Raw genomic sequence first — 18,963 nt, forward strand, 5'->3', positions numbered from 1 at the left:
GTCAAATTAATTCTGGAAGGCTGAGAGGGACATAAAATAGTGTACAGCAGCAGTCCGAGGCAGGGATGAAGAAATCCCCACTTGAACTCATCAAGAAGCCCCGACACCAGCCCAGGCGCTAAAGGGATGCGGGATGAAGCCATCCTCAGTCCACGCAACTCGCCTTCCATCTCTGCAAGTTAAAATTAACTTCCCTGACAAAATGCAAATACATTAAAAAAATACCCAAGCCAATTAAGACACAAGTGTTTAAAGACATAAGTAGTAATTACAAATGTATTATTCATACCTAATTTACAAGATGAACTTCTTTCAGTAAAATATTAAACTGTTTACATGCATTCAGGAAGACAATTTCCCAACCCTGCGCGTCCTGCTCTGAAGCGGTGACTATTGCTATGCGACAACTCCACAGACTTACAGTGTACACTATGGAGTAATCAGAAAATGTTTGACCTCAGATATCTACTTGACCCCACAGAAATGCAGACTCGCTCGCTATAAAATCCTAAACAATGGGGCAGACAAGGTCAGAGGGTCAAAGCAAGTATTAACAGGTCATTGTGCAACCCACTTGGGAGCAATTACTTCTGGTCACGGCTAAGTGGACACTTGATTGAATACCACTAAGACAGCTCACATCCCACAGATAACAATCCTCACAGCGATTAAGAATTAAAGCCCCCATGATTCAGCCTTTATTACTCAAATGAACCTAACTATTCCATAAAAAACTCTTGGTATATGCATGATGCAAGGTCTAAATTGAAATGCCACCTCATTAAACAATAATATCTAATTTTATCTAAATGAATTTTCATGAAAGTACGCCACACAGCTCAGGAATTTTTAAAATGAATTATCACAAGCGATACATAATTTCACCAAAACTGCTGCAGGAAAAAAAAAAAAATTAGCTTCAGGGATGAAAGGGAAACATCTATGCTGAATGAAAATTGCACTTCTTTCTGCTTGCAGAAAGGGTAAAAGGGGATTCAGGGCTTCTACCAGACAATAGAGCCAGATTTTAATCAGATCAACACCTTTCTGCTATGTCAGGTACGCTCACCCCACCCTGACAGACAGTAAGCACCCAAAACACCTGACAGGTATCACTACGCAGGCAGGCCACTTTCAGAAGAGAGGATGTCATCTGCACATCAAACCCCTAAAATTGGGGTTTATTACCATAAGCCATTAAGAGAGGCACATGTGATCTGGCCTCCATTGCTTCAGCTGCAAAGAGTTTGTACATCCCCTCCTGAGGGGTGAAAACCCAGCTCCGGCACCTGCCAGCATGTCTATGTGCTGGCTTTTCATTTAAGAGCTCTTAATTATTTTACCAAAGCTATGAGAAGCACAGGCAAGATGCCTGCTTTAAAAGGGGTCCTGTCAGGAATCACTGAAAGAAAAAAGAAAACAACAGGTAAGCAGATTTAATTCTTAGCATATTTATTTGTTGATTCCATGAGCAGGGGCAGCAGGTCCCACTGCCCTATGACTAAAGAGCAATGCCATTGGCCCAAATGGGGCCTCATTATATTATATAGCCTCACTGCTATGGCTTCACGCGTAACTTTTTCCAAAGTCTGGCTCTCCCTCACCCTCCCTTGTCCAGTTAGTTCCTGGAAAATAGCTGGTACTCAGAAAGCCCATGTCTTCTTTCACAGGAGAGGAACAAAAAAAACCCCTAAAGTCTCCCCAAAAAGACAGATGTTTTCCAAGCTAACTAGCCCGGCATAAACCTCTGGAGAAGAGCAGGTTGCAGGGATGCTGGTGGCTGACCGGTGCACACCGAGGGCTGGGGTAAGGCCATTGGGGAAGGGATGCCAACACAAGTTAGGTCGCTTCTGGGGATTAACTCCTTTGCCCCTTCCCCACTCCGCCCCAGCGGCAAAGCCAATGCCTCAGGGATATTTAAGAGCACTGCATATGCAGACACTTGGATGTGCAAAATTATGCATGCATGTTCGGAGGCCATTTTAGAGCTTGGCTCATGAGTCATACAGAAAGTAGATCAGGAGAAAAAAAAAGTTTAAAGATGCATTTTTTTGTATTCTTGTTACTGCAACATAGCTTTGCACTTTTTTCCCCCCTTTGCTTTTTTCTTTAATATTGAAACTCTTGTAGCCTTTGTTCTGCAGCTGTTGGAAAATTCTGAGTTAAAACGGGAGTCTTTTACATTAGTGTTAATACCACGATAGTCAGCTGATAACATATCAGATACGCAAAATTCAAGCCTGATGGACTGGTGTTCACCACCGTTGATTATTGCACAGGAATACATGAGGAATGAAAAGCTGCATGGTCACTTCTCCCTTGTCCTGCTGCCAGCGAGGTGTAATAACGCTATTATGAAAAGCAAACAGGGATGAACTCTACTCAAAAGAAGGTGAAGCCTGAACTGAGAAATCAATTGCTGCATCAGTCGTGCCCCTACAACTGAGTAATGCTGTTACAAAGTTCATCGAGCCCTCGAGATCCTCACCCTGGCAAGGCTTACGGTATTGTGCATATTTTATTGGCACTGAATATTCATATTGTGGTAGCATCTGGAGACCAACTAACTAAGGCTGCCACTGTGGGGAAAAAACAGTCCTGGAGTTCAGCCACCAGCTGGAAATTTCATCGAGAGGTCCACGCTTGGTTTTCCTCTCTTCCATGGGCTTTCTGCCAAGTTGCACATCTCCCTGTACCTCTGCCTGCCCAGGTCTGGGACAAGGATCTTGTATTCTCCTATGACCCTGTGGGGGACGATGCGCTACAGACCCCAGTGGCCCATTACAATGGCAGACAGTGCTGCTGGGTGCAATAAAAGCACATTGTAGATGGGAGTCCAAAAATAAGCTGTACTCACTCACCGAGACCGTCCTCATACCCGAGAGGGCTGTAACTGGGAAACAAATAGCAAAGTGCTGCTGGGAGACAGGGACTATTCAAGCTTTGCTGCACTGATGCAGCAAAGAGGTACTGATGATTGCGGGATACAGGAAGGTGGTTAAACTGGGGAGGGCTGGGAAAGTAGGGATAAACTTTATGTTTGTCTCTGCAAGGCAGAGCAAAGCCATGAAGGGATACGAAAGCAGTCCCAAGTCAGAGCGGTGCTTAGCAGCCGCACACCAAATGGTCCTCGTGATGGGGACAGCATTGGAAGTAAAGATACACACACAAAAAAAGAGAAGATGCAAGAACACTCACTTTTAACACCAGTTGAGTCAGAGAAGGGCAGGATGGAGAGACAACAAGCAGGGTCCAGCAACTGGTCTTACCACCTGCAGAGTCATGGGGGAATCACTCACCAGGGCTTCCTTGACCAAGCTGTACAGCGTACACTCCCTTCGTCCTTTCCTAATGCTTTCAAAACCATTTAAGTATACCATACGTAAAACACAAAGTTCAGAGTTATTACAGTCAGCCAGGCCAAAATCTACTGGATGGGTCAATGCCTCTCTGACATGCTTCTGATGAGGAATGTGGATGAGATCAGAAAAGTAAGTCACACCTAAGCCAGCAAGGACAGCGGTGCATCAGACCACCAAAGCATCGCATGGGCGATGATACGTGGTACGAATCTGTGCACACAGATGATTTTCAGGGGTGTTTTGTTGGTTTTTTTCACTTGGTATTGTCTCATTTGCGCGTCCAGGAATGTCTTCTTAAATAATTAATTGCTGCCCTAATCCCTGACCGTTTGTTGTGTAGTGCTGTGGGCCACCTCCTGTCTGCCTCATCCTCTCCTGGATCCTGCTCTCAGTGCTCATCCTTCCCAGATGAACAGGCCACCAGGGTGCCAGCATGCTCCAAAACCCAGAAGTCTTCAGTCTGGCTCATGTCTACTCAGCAACAAAATCAAGGTTAAGTAGTTTTCCCAAAAGCTGTCCTGACATCCATTTCTGACCAGCCACAGCAACACACTCTCGGGAAGACTCTGCCACCCTGTGATGTCTCTCAGCCAGAAATTCAGCACCTCGCAGGTATTAAATAATCAGCAAAACAATCCCAATTAGGGTTGGCAACTCACTTCCTACTTGCAGTTACTTCCGAGGTGGGGGAAAACACCACGCAGCCTGTGTGCTTAAGCTGCATTACCCAGTATATACCATTTACTGAAACTGGTCCAAACAGTCACGTACATGCACCTTGTGCTAACGAGTGCACTCAAGTAAGACTTTATAAGCACAGGGATCTGCTGTCAGACAACTCACACACAAGAGTTTCTTCAGAGAAAAGCTGACGCTTTTTTAGAAGCACACACAGGATTTTAACTTTGCCCACAGTTCCCAACTACCACATCAACACTTGCAAACCAAGATGTTCAACTGCCAGTACAGACTTGGAATTCCAGCAACTGGGCACATATGGGTGGTGTCCAAATTCACCAGGGGCAAGCAATGACACTTTGGTTTCCCTCTCTTTGTTTAGCAGCTGGAAGAGTCGTTGCAAGGGGGCCCATGTCCCATAGCCATGGCCTGGGGTGAGGGATCAGCACAGGATTGCTGCAGAGGAAGGAAATTGGGAAATCAAGAAGGAAACGGCTGGGCCAGATAAAATCCCCAGACTCCTTCTTGTTAAACAGGACGTTTCTGGTTCAGGAACAGATGGATGAGAATCCACTCCATGGCTAACCCAGAGGAGGTAGAGAAGCCCGAAATAAAGTCCCTTTGACTTCAGCTCTGTCTCTCTGACAGCCTGACTCAGTCATGGACAGAGCAGATAACAGGCGACCATTCATCCCCTTGACCGATACACAAAGGCAAGAATTTCTCTTTTTAAAGAGATTTAATGATAGAGCTTTAGAAACTGCTTAAAGGAGAGAGACTGAGAGTGAACACACACGAGATGAGACCCAGTAGGTTGATACTAATATTTCCCTGAAGTAGACAATCCAATTTGCAGCATTGGAAGGACACAATTCAAAGAGCTAGGCATGTTCTTCAAGCAAAACACCGCCCAAGTGCAGAACTAGAGCTGAGCACAGAGAAAAGTTTTCCCCCCAATCTAGTCTAATGGACTATTGACTTTTTTTTGACCAACCAGAAAAAGCCGACCCATGAGTGCTTGTAGTCCTGGGTACACTGGAAAAAAAAGATGCAACTAACCAGCTGGCCAGGGACGTCAGCCAATTCTTTGTCCAGGAAGGATTATTTTCACATGTCTCCCTTTGAAAATTGAAGATGAGAACACAAGAACATATTCCATAAGGACAGGCAGTCAGAGAGCAAGCCTACAGGTGCTAAGGTACTCACCACCCATTCCCGCATCCCCTCGTGCCAGTGGGTCCTCCCAAAACACGTTCTGTGCCTGAGACTCTGCTGCAAAGGGTGGGAGATGTTGCGCCTTTTCTAAGGTGAAGCACTTAGGAGGAGAGAAAAAGAAGTTTTCAGCTCTGCAGCTTCTTCCTGTTCAGCTCCCTGCGATGCTTGCCTTCCTTTTTGGTACAGAATACTTCAGTTGCCTGGAGCTATTCTAGTTCATACTGGGCATTCATATCAGAAGCCCAACATCTCTCGCTATTTTTGCTCATGGCTACCTGAGCACGCAGCTCCTGCGCTAGAGAAGCACCTTCTTAATGAAGCAGCTATGAGATCAATGTTGTATGACTTCCAAGAGCAAAACAGTTTACAATTAGCTGAAGGTCTGGTATTTGACAGTTTTTTATGGCTCTTTTACAACTGTTTGCAAATCTTTTCTTCCTTTAAATTATTCTGAAAAGTGTTAGGGGGAAGCCAAAAGTTATTTTGTGCAAGCATGTGTCTACTTGCATGAATCCAAGAGTCTTTTTAATTTAAAAGCACCATTACAAACGCCTGTATTCACACGATAGTTGTTTATGTAATGCTTTAAAGAAAATCTAAATGGAGCACAGAAGCCAATGCTAATGCAGAAGACAGTGGGAGTTAATGAACGTGCTCCTGGGGCAGTCCAGAAGATGGCAAGGCATAGTGCCTGGGCCATAAGGATTCAATAAAAAGGCCAAATTTCTCAAAAAGAACTTTTGATGCAACTTCAGTGCATGCATAACCAACAATTTTTAGGCTCTTCTCATCTGGATTCCTGTGATGTTCAGGACCATTGTTTGTGTATTAGTCCAGCATAAAAAAACCCATCCAGAACACAGACTATGAGGACACAACCCCCAAAATTCAACCTTTCTCTTGAGATCTTGTCCTTTTCGATAAGTGTAAGTAAATACAGAAATTAAGCTCAAAAGTCACTTTTCAAGCAGGCCTTTTCTAAATCCACATCTCGCTTCCTTTCATTCAGACATGCAAACCTTTTAGTATTCCTGAATCCAAGTCACAAGTCCAGGTCAGACTTTCAACACGGAGCAGCAGCCCAGATCTTGGCTCTCCACAGCGTGGCACAGCCCCTCACCTTCGCCTCAGAGTATCACCTGCTCCAAGTGAAAGTGCAAGAAAAAGCCTTCACAGATAAAAAGCATGTTCTAGCCTTAGGCCTGTCAGCATGGCACATGTCTAAAGAGAAAAATGAATCTGCATGATAGAGACTTGAAATGCAGGTGCCTGGGTGGAAACGAGAATTTCCAAAAGGAGGCATATGTATGTTAAAAAAAAAAAAAAAAGAAAAAGAAAAAAGGAAAAAAGAAAGGGATGCTCATTTGCAAGAGAACACAGGACAAAAAACAAAGCTACACCTGTACGAAACATCATTCTTTGCCAGATGCATTAAGAAGGTTATACCTTTATTTTAGACTCTAGCCAAAAAGATTAAAGCCATTTTCACCCTCACCCAAATCACCAAGGAGACCAAACCTTCTTCAGCTTTTAACTGCAGTGAAGTTAGCATCAAGGGAGGATTCAAGAGAACCATCTCCCAAGCTCCAGATCACTATCACCCTTTCATAGCATCCTCCTTGCTGCTGATGCTCCCTTCCCCTGCTCCCATGCACTGCTGCTGGCAGCTCTCCATCTCCTCCCCAGCCAACACGCCACGCACAACTGTGGAAGCATCCTGCTGGACAAGACGGCGTGATCAATGTCATCTTTTCCTTGAAATTATACCTATGGTTTGGCAATGCCGTATCCATAATCTAGACTGACAGCATGCAAGATCCTGCGTCTTCCAGGGGAAGCCGAGCTCCAGCTCAGAAGGATGCCTCCAGCAATGGGGAACTCTACCAAGTTATGTACTCCTATGCAAGTTTGGGGTTTCTTAAACATCTGAAGGGGGAGAAAAAAAAAAAAAAAAAAAGAGAGAAATCAATCCAGTAATCCTTGTTGATTATACTGACAGTAATTATACTTGTGTTACGCCAACAATATCTTTAGTCTTGAGAGTGCCAGTTCTTTGAGATAGCTTCACTGCCTCATGGATGAAATGAAGTTGCAGGTTTTAGGCCACCAGAAAGAGGACAGTAGGCATTGAAGGTGATTTGGGGATGCAGGATAAGCACACCAGCTGGATACTGGTGCTATCTGTAAAACCACTCTATTTCTACCGGAGGCAGAAAACATAGCCCAAACTTTGCTCAAATGATTTCATCTGTGAAAGCAGCGCAGTGAAGGTGCAAGGACACAGAGGACCAGACTACGCGCCACAACTCTGAGACAAGATGAAGATGACAACACACCAGAACAATCAGATGAGGCTCCCATAGACCTAAGCATCAACAGGGCATTTTATGCAGCTTCAACCACCTTTGCTGTGGTGACCTGCCGTGTCTCCCCCAAGGCAGCCAGCCCGGCAGAGCCCATGCAGGTGCCAGGCAGCTGGGACCTGCCTGTACCTGCTGTCACACATGCCAGCAGTGGTGGGGATGGACACGTCCCCACGCCACCCAGATGCTCTGCTCCTGCTTCTTCCAAGCTAAACAAATAGATAAGAACAACAAACCCCCCAAAAAACCACTTATCCCTCTTGCAGCCAGGTGTTGCTAGATTTATTAAACTTAGAAAATGTTATTATTTTCCCTAGATGAAGACTTTACATTTCACATCAGGAAAGATCTAGGTCTAGAGGGCTTGATCTGACTGACGCACTAAATGCTACCAGCCTCTAGCCATTACATGAAATATGTCCAATTCCCTAAATATTTTAATATATATTTTACAATATATAAGTACATTGTGTGGGAAGAGACAGAACAGTCACCACATCACAGTTTGCTCAGCTGGATCCTGCCAGCTGTGGGATCACCAGTGAGCAACAGATAAACTTAAGTCCTGTTCTGACATTGGTTCCTCCTGTTGCTTTTGGCAAGTTGCTTAACACCCAGCATGTCCAAGTTTCTTTGCTTTATATATATATATATACATATATCTATGTATACATACATATTGCAGAAATCATATTTATTCAACCTCCTACAATGTTCAAGAAAGTAACGAGTTATGCTAAAGCATTTGAAAGCGAGGAGCTCTATCAGAGACAGAGATCAGGAGCTTGGAGAGAGCAAGCAGTGATTTCACATCAGCCTGCAGAGCTCTGGAGTGAACAACCATCCTCAGCCTTTGAAAACCAGGACCCTTTTGAGAGAGCTTAAAGACAGGGGTGAAAAATTACTTGAGATCTTTGGGGGAAGAAAAAAAAAAATCTATATATATACGATCAGAAGACACCACAGCCAACCCAAAGCACTTATGGGCAAACCACTGATTTGCAATTCCAAACCACTTTTCCGCCTGAATCCTCCACTTACTATCTTATCTGATCTTCTCTCAGGGAATCCCCCGAAAGTCTCTGCTTCGAAAGGACCTCTCAAGCTCTACTCTGAGCACTTCTTAGCGCTGAAGGTTTCCGTTGTCTAGGGATGAGCATAAACTGATGCAAACTAACAGCATTTTTATGCATTCCTCTCTGTTTTGTGTAGGTTTTTTGCACACTGCCGTACCACTTATTTTCTGGCAAGACTATTATTATCAGGTAACCAGGCTCTGCTCTCTCTGCCAAGTAAAGGTTGCCATACCCAACACAGACACAGACTTTCACTGGCCCGCCACACACAAACACTAAACTAAATTAAGTTTTACGAAGGCATGCATGTCATGATCTGTATCAACACCGTAACAAATAAATGCTGCTTTACTGTTGCTCAAGAAATGTTGTCAAGTTTGCAACCACTGACAATTCTGCTTGGTGGCACAAAACCAAGCGTATTCAGCTAGAACGGTACAAAATCGCTGTTAAGAAACACCACAGACCCCCTGCATCGCACCAGCAGAGCCCTCGCTCTGAGGCTGAGACTGGCTGAAGACATTGATTCTTTTTATTATCAGAATGCCCTATATTAGATGAACTCAGCACTTCACAAGCACTATTTAAATCCTCCAGCAGCCTTTTAACACAGCAACTTTTTTCCCAATCCCACTTTGTAGAGAGAAGCACACAGACATGAAGGAAATGGTGTAACACCAGGTTACCAAGTCCCAAACTTCTGACCGCCAGCTTAAATTTGCAGACTTTGCATTAATGTCCTTTGTCCAAAAATTATATTTGCTGAAATGAGTAAGGAAAAAAAATAAGAACGTTTCTCCCCTTGTCATTCTGTCTTCTAGAAAGAAAAAAACTACGAAAATAAACTACCTTTAATTTGGAAACAAAGTCCTTTCAGCAAACAATTTTCTGAGAAATACTGCATGGAAACACCTGTTTTAAGTGGGGACGTTAGAAGCCCAAAAAAGTATCGCAGAATAATGATGCTTTTTTGAACAATCAGTATCAGTCTGTTCCTGGCATTATTTTTGGAAATGGTATAGCTAATATGACAGCTATGATTTGGAGCCTTCAAAAGGCATAAGCTATTGGCATTTTAAATACATTACATACAAACATGCATGCACCCCTACACCCACACTAGCTCTGAAGATTTGTTCTGCTCGTGTCTGCCGGCTCTTCTGAGTGTACCCCACAACACATTCTTTCCTTCTCTCACCCCAATTTTCTCCTATCGGGGCTTTACATCAGGCATCCAAATGTAAGGGGTACAAAGAGACTCGCATTAACATACCGCACAGCAGAAGGGATCCTCTGTGACTAAATGGACACAATCAAGCCTTTCAATTAAACTATTACCCAAAAAGGTGTGGGTTGGTTATTACCAAAGACAGCATTTATTTTAAAAAAATGGAAAGTACCATTAGAAACACCTAATATAACTCTTATTAACTTATTTGAATCTAGTCCTGAGCACATTGGGTTTGTAAGTGTCTGCTAACATAGCATTCTGTTTGCCTAATTAAGTTTTCAGTAGGGTAGGCTATAGTTCTTACGCTAATATAGGGAACGGGGAAAAAAAAAAATCACATATAAACCAATGCTTAGCTTGATTTACCTTTATTGTATAAGAATTTGCTACAGGCTCTTCAACAACTGCTAACTAATTTTCCATCAAAAAGGACAATTGCTGGACAAATTTCCATCCCAGCCCAGCCTCTAAGTTATAGACCCTCCACACAATCCCTACAGCACTTACAGGCCCTTTGGTTTTCCTCATCACTTTTTCCCCTTCCCGGTACATATTCTGAACCTTGAGCTTATTTCCCCAGCCGTGCCGGCAAGCAGCACTGCAATGCTCTAGCTGGGGAACATCAAGAGGAGGAAAATTACCATTAGCCAAAAAAATTACTCTTAAGAGGCTTATAAGAAATCTCAGGGAATCAACTCAGATCTCCATGACAAATAATTAGCAAAATAAAGATAAAATACTGAAGCATCTCAGCTTTCCGCTACATTCCAAAGCGGCTTATTTTCTCCCTCGGTTTTATTCCTGATGCATTTAAAATGCTCGCTTGCAACTTCCAAAAAAAAGAAGAAAGGGGCGGGGGGGGGAAGGGGGAGCAACGATGGAATGCTTTGCCCAAAAAGCCAGATCTCTGCCTGCCGAGTCCCTGCACCCAACCCTGCTCCAGGCAGGGCCCCCGACCCGCACCCCGCCGGGACCTGCTCATGGGGCGAGCGCTCCTGGAACAGGCCCAAGACTTTTTAAGCTGTGTTACAGCATTAATATAATTTACAAAATGGTTAAAAATCAGAATGTTTTTCCTTCGTGAAGAATAGCACACTTAATGCTTTTCATCTGGCACATAAAATTTACAATACCTCCAGGAACATTTTCTTTGGTTAAATCAACACTATTGGTACTTTTTTAGCCTTTAAGCATATTACAGCCCCAGCTTTTTATGGGGTATTTTTTGGTTGTTGTTTTCACCCATTGTAATAAACTTTTCAGAACCAGAAATGATCAACAATAAAAAGCATTCCCATGTCAAACAATTTTAACTACTGCTTTTAAAACAATAATAAAAAAAAGGGGGTGGTGGTGATCGGCTTCAAACTCGGCTTGTACGGTAACTATCTCGATGCAATTAATATAAAGCAATCATCTGTAGGGCCAAACTTCAGCGCTCTCCCCAAAATTGTTTCCATGCCGCTTCCATCAGGCGGCCGCAGCAGATGTTGGCTGTTAAAGGGCGCAGACGACACAGTTCATGACTTCTCGGCGGCGGCTGCGCGCCACATCTGCAGCCGATGAAGGCGAGCGCAGAAGTGTGGCAGACAGAAAGAAAAACGTCAGCCGGGGCCAAGCCAACCTTCTTCCGTACCGGGGCTAAAAATAGAGGGGGGGGGGGGGGGGTTTGCCCCACTGCTCCGGCTGGCCTTGCCGCGCTGCCGGAGAGCATCCGGGATGCGAGGAGTTCACGCCGAGGAAGGGAACGGCGGCGGCAGCCTCCGACTGCCGCTCCGCACTCGGCTCCTCATTAACTGGGCGGCGATCCAAGTTCATCTGGGCCCCAGAGAAAGGCAACGCTTGTGTTTAGACCGCACAATACTGACATAACATTAACAGATTTACATATGCAAAACTGTGAAGCAACAGGCATTCCCCCTCAATTGACCCACAGCTTGTAGTGGCTGCCGAGTTATTCCCTGCTTAGGCTCTGTAACCAAGTGGGCGTCATGCGACTACCATCTGGGTACCACTTATTTAAAGCTGGCAGTCTCTCTGTAATAGGCAAGCTGGCAATAAGCAGGAAGGGAATAAATTGCATCATTTAGTTAACATCCACTTGCTTTGCGGCTGTTAAAAACCCATGACTGAATAATAATTTGGTTATTTCTTTTGCCAGACAATGCTGTCAGCCAAATCGTACTACGCATGCTGCAAAACGTCAGCTTGCAAAATTTCCACTTTAAAAATAAAGAAATTTGCAGTATAATGTGAGCTAAGAAGTTTTTCTAATGCTAGCGACTCAGATGCGATCGAGTTCTAAAAATAAACTTGCACTACTGTAGTCACCAAATTCTGCTTGTCCCTAAAATCTTTGCCTTCGTTTTTATCAGCCACCCACCCCAATCCATTCAACTTGCCAAACACCACCGACCTGGCCCGTAACGAGCAGAGGAACCAGGATCTGCTCACAGCAATGCCCGTTAGATCCAAACACATCTCCATTTCATGCTACCCACTGCCCTTCTCATCCTTCGCCTTAATTTGTAGATTTTATCATTTCCTTCTGTCTAACACAACTGCTTTCACACAAATCGGTATCAAAGAAAGTGGCTGAAACCCTAGACCACTGAAATACAGCTAGAACGTATCCTTTGTTCAAGAAAAAAAAAGGAAGCAAAAAAGAGCTTTTGAAGTGGGTTTCTCTTTGGGGCTCTTTAGTTTGCAGAAAATTAAGTTACTAATAGTAATCAATTTTTTTTCAGTCCCAATTTGCTAGAAATACAAACAGTCTGGCGCACACGTATCTCAACATCCATCTCTCTTCAGGACTAAAGGAAAAACCCACGCTGAGTACGCTTTTATACTGCAAAGATAACAAGGGTTCGCATTATACAGTGGGAAAAGTCAGAAGTAACATTTCCATCGAGATTAATGGCGAGGAAAAGCCAAGAGCAGAGTCCACGGGTACGAGTTTTGTCAACAGAGGCTACAGTGTCTCCGTCTCTCACAAAACCAGACTCGCTCCTCCCTCATTACATTTCGAAGGGACGCTAGTGACTCTCAAGTGCAGAAACAATTTAAGACAACCGATAGTAAGTGGAAACCTGAGTTCATTAGTAACTCGCTTCCAGCATTGGCAATACAATGGGGAGCCTCAGGGGGAGGACGCCGGGGCAGAGTTAGGCTGCCGTATGCCTCACACCTCTCTGCAACAGGCAATCTGCAATGGTGCTGCCAACATCCATACTGGGTACGGTGCCTAAAGACCATACAGATGGGCACAGAAACATCAAAGGCAAATGAGAGACAACTGTCTTCCCCTCCTCATCCCTATCTTGTCTCTACTGCAGGTCTAGGGCGCCAGGGCAGAGCCCAACAGGTAGAGGTTCCAACCTCCATGCCGTGCCACATCTCAGCACACCGCCGCCAGCAGGGCAGGCAGGTACGCCAGGGATGGTTTCAATACAGGTAACCCCTTTAGTAATGCAGCAGTGACACAGGATTGACCAGGTGCAACGGGACCTACAGCACTCAACCTCAAAACGCTTCCTGAGCCAACACACATGACAATTGTTCACTTAAAAAAACAATCGTTTGGAATGGACCTTTTTACAGGCTTCCACAGCACCGTGCAGCTCCTGCTGCTGCAGCCGGGATGCTGAGCCGGCCCCAGGAGGGCAGGGGAACACAGGACTCACGGCCACCCCCAGCCCGCCACAACATGGGACCGTCACCCTAGAACACAAGAAGATGATGGACAATCTTGTATCTTGCAGGCTTTTATAAAACAGTAATGAAAATAAGATGGAAGAAGAAAAGGGTTTTACATGGCGTGACCCCGTACCAACCTGATGAGACAGTGGTCAGATGAAGGGGGAGGAAAAAAAGGGAACAGAAACAGAGGGCAGAGAGAAAAATCTGTCAGAGGAAATGCGATGCCAGAAACCGTTCCAGGACCCGGTGGCTGGATGCCAACTCAAAAGCTTCCAAAAAAATAAGGCTACAGAGTCCCTGAAACCTTCCTGGTAAAAAAAAACCCTGTGCAGACTGAGGTTTGTCAAGTTGTACTTGCGCCTGCTGTGCCTGCTCCACCACTCGCACCCAGGAGCTCTCAGCCTGAAATACTTCTCTGGAGAGGAGACCCAAGGCATCCAGCAACTTTGGCAAGTTATCCTTTGGGAAACATGCATCCCCTAAAGCACTTGTGTATCTCGGAGACCGTTTGAAAAGCTTCGTGGTACTGAGCCTTAGCACTTTTAATTGCATATACATACCCAAGATCATCAACCCAGTAACGCTGTCACACATGCGGTACATTACTGTATGGTCAATCTCCCTAATTATTCTTGAGTTATTTTTTCCAGTAGATCTACAAAATTATCAGCATAAATCTCAAAACATTTACCAGTCAACAAACTCAGCACAACAGACATAAGCTTGGCCCTGACAAATAAAAAGACTGAGGAAAATGTATTTATTTGTAGCAAATGTCCTTTCCTATAATCGTCAAATAGATTACAACAGCGTTTCTTTCCTCGCATTGCACCCTGGGATCCAGACATTTAACTAGCACACACTACAGTCCTGGATTAATCATAAATAGAATATATTTTTAAGTGCATTAATTATGTAACAGATGCTTCCAGGATTCCAATGGAGGTAATTTTTAAAATCCCACTGCACAGTTTTATGAATCTGTGCAGTTTCAAGGTTGTTTTTAATTTGTGCTCAATACTACACTTATATAAAACCAAGAGGCAATCAACCACTGCCTAATTTATTATTTTTTTTATTTCAATGCAGACTGGAAGATGTACCCTACACTGTTAGCATCGGACATCCTGGCTGCCGATGGAGGTTCCTCCTCTTTCTCTGCCACCATGGTGGGTTCGGATAATGAGCCGTGTGAAACGCAAGATTTCTGTACTTGCCTTCTCCTAGTAATTTTCTCCTCCTCAGACTAATTTCTGCCATTCTGAAATCTCACCCTCTTCCTGCACATTACCACTCACGTAACGGATATATTCAGTGGCATACGATGCACGTGGAGTCCCCAACGAGGACAGTGGGGCGACGGGCAGGACGCTCAGGGTTGGATGCTCGGGATCTCCAGACAGCGCTTTGTGCATCAATGGGGTACCACGGACTAACTCTCATTGTGATGCAGCACACTACACAGGTGGGCACTGCTCACCAGCAGAGCTCCAGCCCACCGACCAAAAGCACAATAACCCAGATGCCCTGCGGTGTCTCGCAGCAGTAACTGTCATCACAGCTACACCTTCAGAGGTCCCGCTGCTGGCTTGCTTTGAAAAATGGAGTAAAGCTGAGTTCACTCACCATACTGGAGAAAAATGGGGGTTACCTCACTTACCTTGATGGTAACAAACATGGTATATCCAGATGCAGGGAATACATGCAGATCCACAATATTTTCTTGCTAGCTAGTTACTGGGAATTCACTGCTTGTACAGCCAGCTTCAGCTCCTAACAACAACAGGCAGCTTCACCAACCACAACTAGGGCCTGCAGGGGGTCTCCTGGCTACAGCACTGCAGTGACAGGTGCTGGCTGGGGCACGGGTGGGACGGTGGAGACCTCAGCAGCCCCAGGACGGCTGCACCAGAGCACGCTGGTGCAGGAGCACCACAGCCTCCATGTCTTGGATGAGAAGTTTGCTTTTCTCTCCGTCTTTGCACACCACATAATTCTTGGATCAAGTTGTAGGTCTTCTCACAGAGCTTCATCTCTGCTTCTGTCTGCGATGCTTAATTCATAATGACTTGGAGGGGTATTTTTCCAGGCACGCGCTGCGTGTGCAGCCTGGCAAGGGGGAGAGCCCATACCCTGGTGGCATTGGCTTGGGCTCTCCCTTCAACAAACCCTCCAACGGGTCTAAGAGAAGGAAAAACATAGGAGTGTGAAGAGCAATTAAGGCTCCAATCAGATATGGTGTTGACACATAGGAACAAACAGTGAATAACCCTAACACGAGGGGAGCAATATTTAGGATTATGTATAATTGCACATGCAGAATATGAAACCTCAGCAGTTGGTGAAGAGACGAGGACAGGAGTGGTTCAGGACTGCAGCCCTGCTCACCTGCACGTCAGGCACCCCTGGGGAGACCTGGCAACTCAAGTCGGGCACAAACCAAGGAGGAAGAAAAGGTGGATAATAAGTATTTTATTCCTACAAAGTATTTTATTCTGACTGCTACTCCTTTCCAAAAAGAAAGGTAATAATTAAAAGTGAGGCTTAATGCTTTGATGCCTCGCTTCACAGACTGCACATTCAAATTCCTCAACAAGACAATGCAAAAATGGGTAGTTAATGGGGCCGTCAGCTGAAGAAGGCAGACGACTTTGTGCAACACCAGGGAGGCCCCAGGGCGGTGAAGGTCTGGGTCTCTTCCCCAGACACACCACCGCAGCCAGCCCTGTCCAGTGGGCACCAGCCCTTCCTCACACCACCAACATTCCTGCTGTTTCCAGTCTACCTAAAATTATCCATTGAAGGAAAACACATTGGGCACGGACCAGACTCATCCCACCTCATCAGCAGACGCTGGTTACTCAGCAAGACATGGAGAGAGCCAGGGAGGCCCTGCAATGCTGCTCTGTGCTGCTAACCCCTTCCAAACCACCCTCCCTGTCCATTCCCACTGGCCCACGGGGACAGCCATGCACACCGAGCTCGCAGGAGTGAGATGGTGGCCCCGCGCGAGGCTGGAGACCAACGCCAAGCACACACCCCGGCCACACCGACAGGTAGAGGGATCGGGTCCCTGCCAAACTGTGGCATGACTTCATCCCCATAATCCCCGTGACACACGTGAACGCCGACACTGTTCCAGATTATCAGCAAGGTGGTAACGCTCGTGGGCTGTACCTGCTTGGCACTGCCCCAGCGAGGATCCCTCAAGGCTCCTCCAGTTTCACTTCCTGCTAACATGCACCTGCAGCCATTTCAGAAGCAATAAAAGCACAAATGTATTTAAAGCTTTGCCCAAACCCCCCCATATAAGCCTGAGCGAGTCCCCCACTAACAACCATCGGTGCCCACAGCTGGGCTGGCAGGCGGCCCTGCTGCAGATGGAGCCAGTGGCACTGCACATGGCTGTCCTCGTGCTGGTGGCCACGCTCCCCGGCCACTGTCACACCACAAGACATCCAACACGCATGTCTTGCACGACACCGAGTGAACAGAGGCTACGGGTTAGACCCTGTTTTGGTGTAAACCTGCGTGACGCCGCTGAGCTCTGGCCATCCATTTCCTTATCAACTTCTGCTCTTTAACTCAAGTTAGCTAGCAGGCTGGACACAGCTTTATCAGAGTTTTATATGCAGCTGTGTTTGCTTATCGCGCAGACAATATTATAAAAACAACAAAAAACAACAGCAGCTAGTAACCTGGGTACCTCTCAGTGTCTTTATCAAAAATATCCAGCCTCTGGACCAGCTCATCATCTACTGCTAACAGGGAAGAAGAAAACACAAAGAAAACATGATTCCGGGCTTTTCAGGGTGTGCACATTAATGACTTTACTAACAGGCACTAAGGGAGCACTGTTAAATTAACAATGAAATGAAAACCCATACTTGCATTAGCTTTGGTGTGGTAGTCCCATCAGCAGTAAGTCCCAGGGCTGGGAGAACTCCTCTGTCCAGAGGCAGAGGAGCAGGTCCAGACACAAAGCCTCTGGCAGAAGTTTCACACTGCAGCAAAGCCAGCCAAGAGGCCAGAGGTTTATCAAAGGGGTGGCCCTGACCTCCTCGTCCCTCCTTTGACCTCCAAAGAATCATAGAATGGTTTGGATTAGAAGGGACCTTAATGATCACCTAGTCCAACCCCCCTGCCCTGGGCACGGACACCTGTCACAAGACCAGGTTGCTCCAAGCCCTGTCCAGCCTGGTCTTGAACACTTCCAGGGATGAGGCAGCCACAGCTTCTCTGGGCAACCTGGGCCAGGGGCTCACCACCCTCAGAGTGAAGAATTTCTTCCCAATATCTAATCGAAATCTACTCTCTCTCATTTTAAAACTGTTACCCCTCATCTTATCACCACCCTCCCTGATGAAGAGTCTCTCCCCATCTATCCTTTAGATAAGGGAGTCCAATGAGGATGCTCTACTGGGCAGAAAACATTTTTTTCCTGGTTAAATTAGTTTCATGCTGGTCTAGCTTCCCGCGTGGTCTCACTCTCTGGTCAGGCGGAGTCAGCTGAAGCACAGGGGACACAATGGGAAGCGCCCAGGGACAAGCGGACAGATCTAAATCTATTGAGCTGCAACGTGAACCAAACCCTCATTCTACACAGCACCCAGCACGCTGTCAAATAGGCTGTGAAAGCAGCGTCAGCCTTCAAAAAAACAAAGATAACGGCTTTCCAAGGAAACAATTCTCATTTGATACATGTCATGAAGTTGTGAGCGCGCTTGAGTCACGGCACACGTGTGGACCATTGTCATGCACTTGCAGAGCAATGTGTCCTCCTCCTCAATCTGCTGAGAGCATCCACCAGGCAGAGGTTGACATGCAGAGGTGATTCAACGCCGATGAACAGAAACATTAAGACATGCTGTTCTTAAAACGGGGGCTGTACCTGTACTTTTATTTACCCAGGAAAGTTTTCTGCTCTGTATGCCCTTCCCCTTCCAATTTACCCAGAGAGATACCAGTTGAAAACCTGAATATTACTTTTTAACTGACAGGGCATTACGCATAATGTCTTCCACCCCCTCCTTGTGCTTATGGCATACAGCGGGGGCGGGGGGGGGGGGGGGGGGGGGGGGGGGGGAAACAACCAAAGAAATGGAAGAAAAAAGTCATCCCACCAGAATGTAAATATTTGTGCATAGCTAGAACAAAGTATTTCCATAAAGCTTTCAATAAAGGCTGACTGCAGGCCAAATTTTACCCTTAGATATAGGCACATAACTTTAGTTGAAGTTACTCAGAGCTGCCCAAGCTTATGCAGAGGCTGACTCAGGCATATTGTGTTCGCATAGAGAAGGACTGTGCGCTCAGGAGCCACGGCCAGATTTCCAGCT

At 45.7% G+C, this 18,963-nt stretch overlaps 1 protein-coding gene across 6 annotated transcripts in view; it reads right to left on the minus strand.

The window, feature by feature from the left end:
• Positions 1–18,963, minus strand: part of FOXP1 (forkhead box P1) — a 395,027-nt gene that overhangs the window by 363,228 nt on the left and 12,836 nt on the right. Inside the window, exon 1 of one of the 6 annotated variants that reach the window (XM_054215938.1) lies at positions 7,023–7,044. The exons of 4 other annotated variants lie outside the window; for them this stretch is intronic. The gene's annotated coding sequence lies outside the window, so the exon portion shown is untranslated. Of the gene's footprint in view, positions 1–5,246; positions 5,359–7,022; positions 7,045–18,963 lie in introns of those variants that run through there. One more of the 6 variants, XM_054215935.1, reaches the window with a different exon arrangement.

The sequence above is a fragment of the Rissa tridactyla genome, chromosome 10, assembly GCF_028500815.1.
Source record: "Rissa tridactyla isolate bRisTri1 chromosome 10, bRisTri1.patW.cur.20221130, whole genome shotgun sequence".
NCBI lineage: Eukaryota > Metazoa > Chordata > Aves > Charadriiformes > Laridae > Rissa > Rissa tridactyla.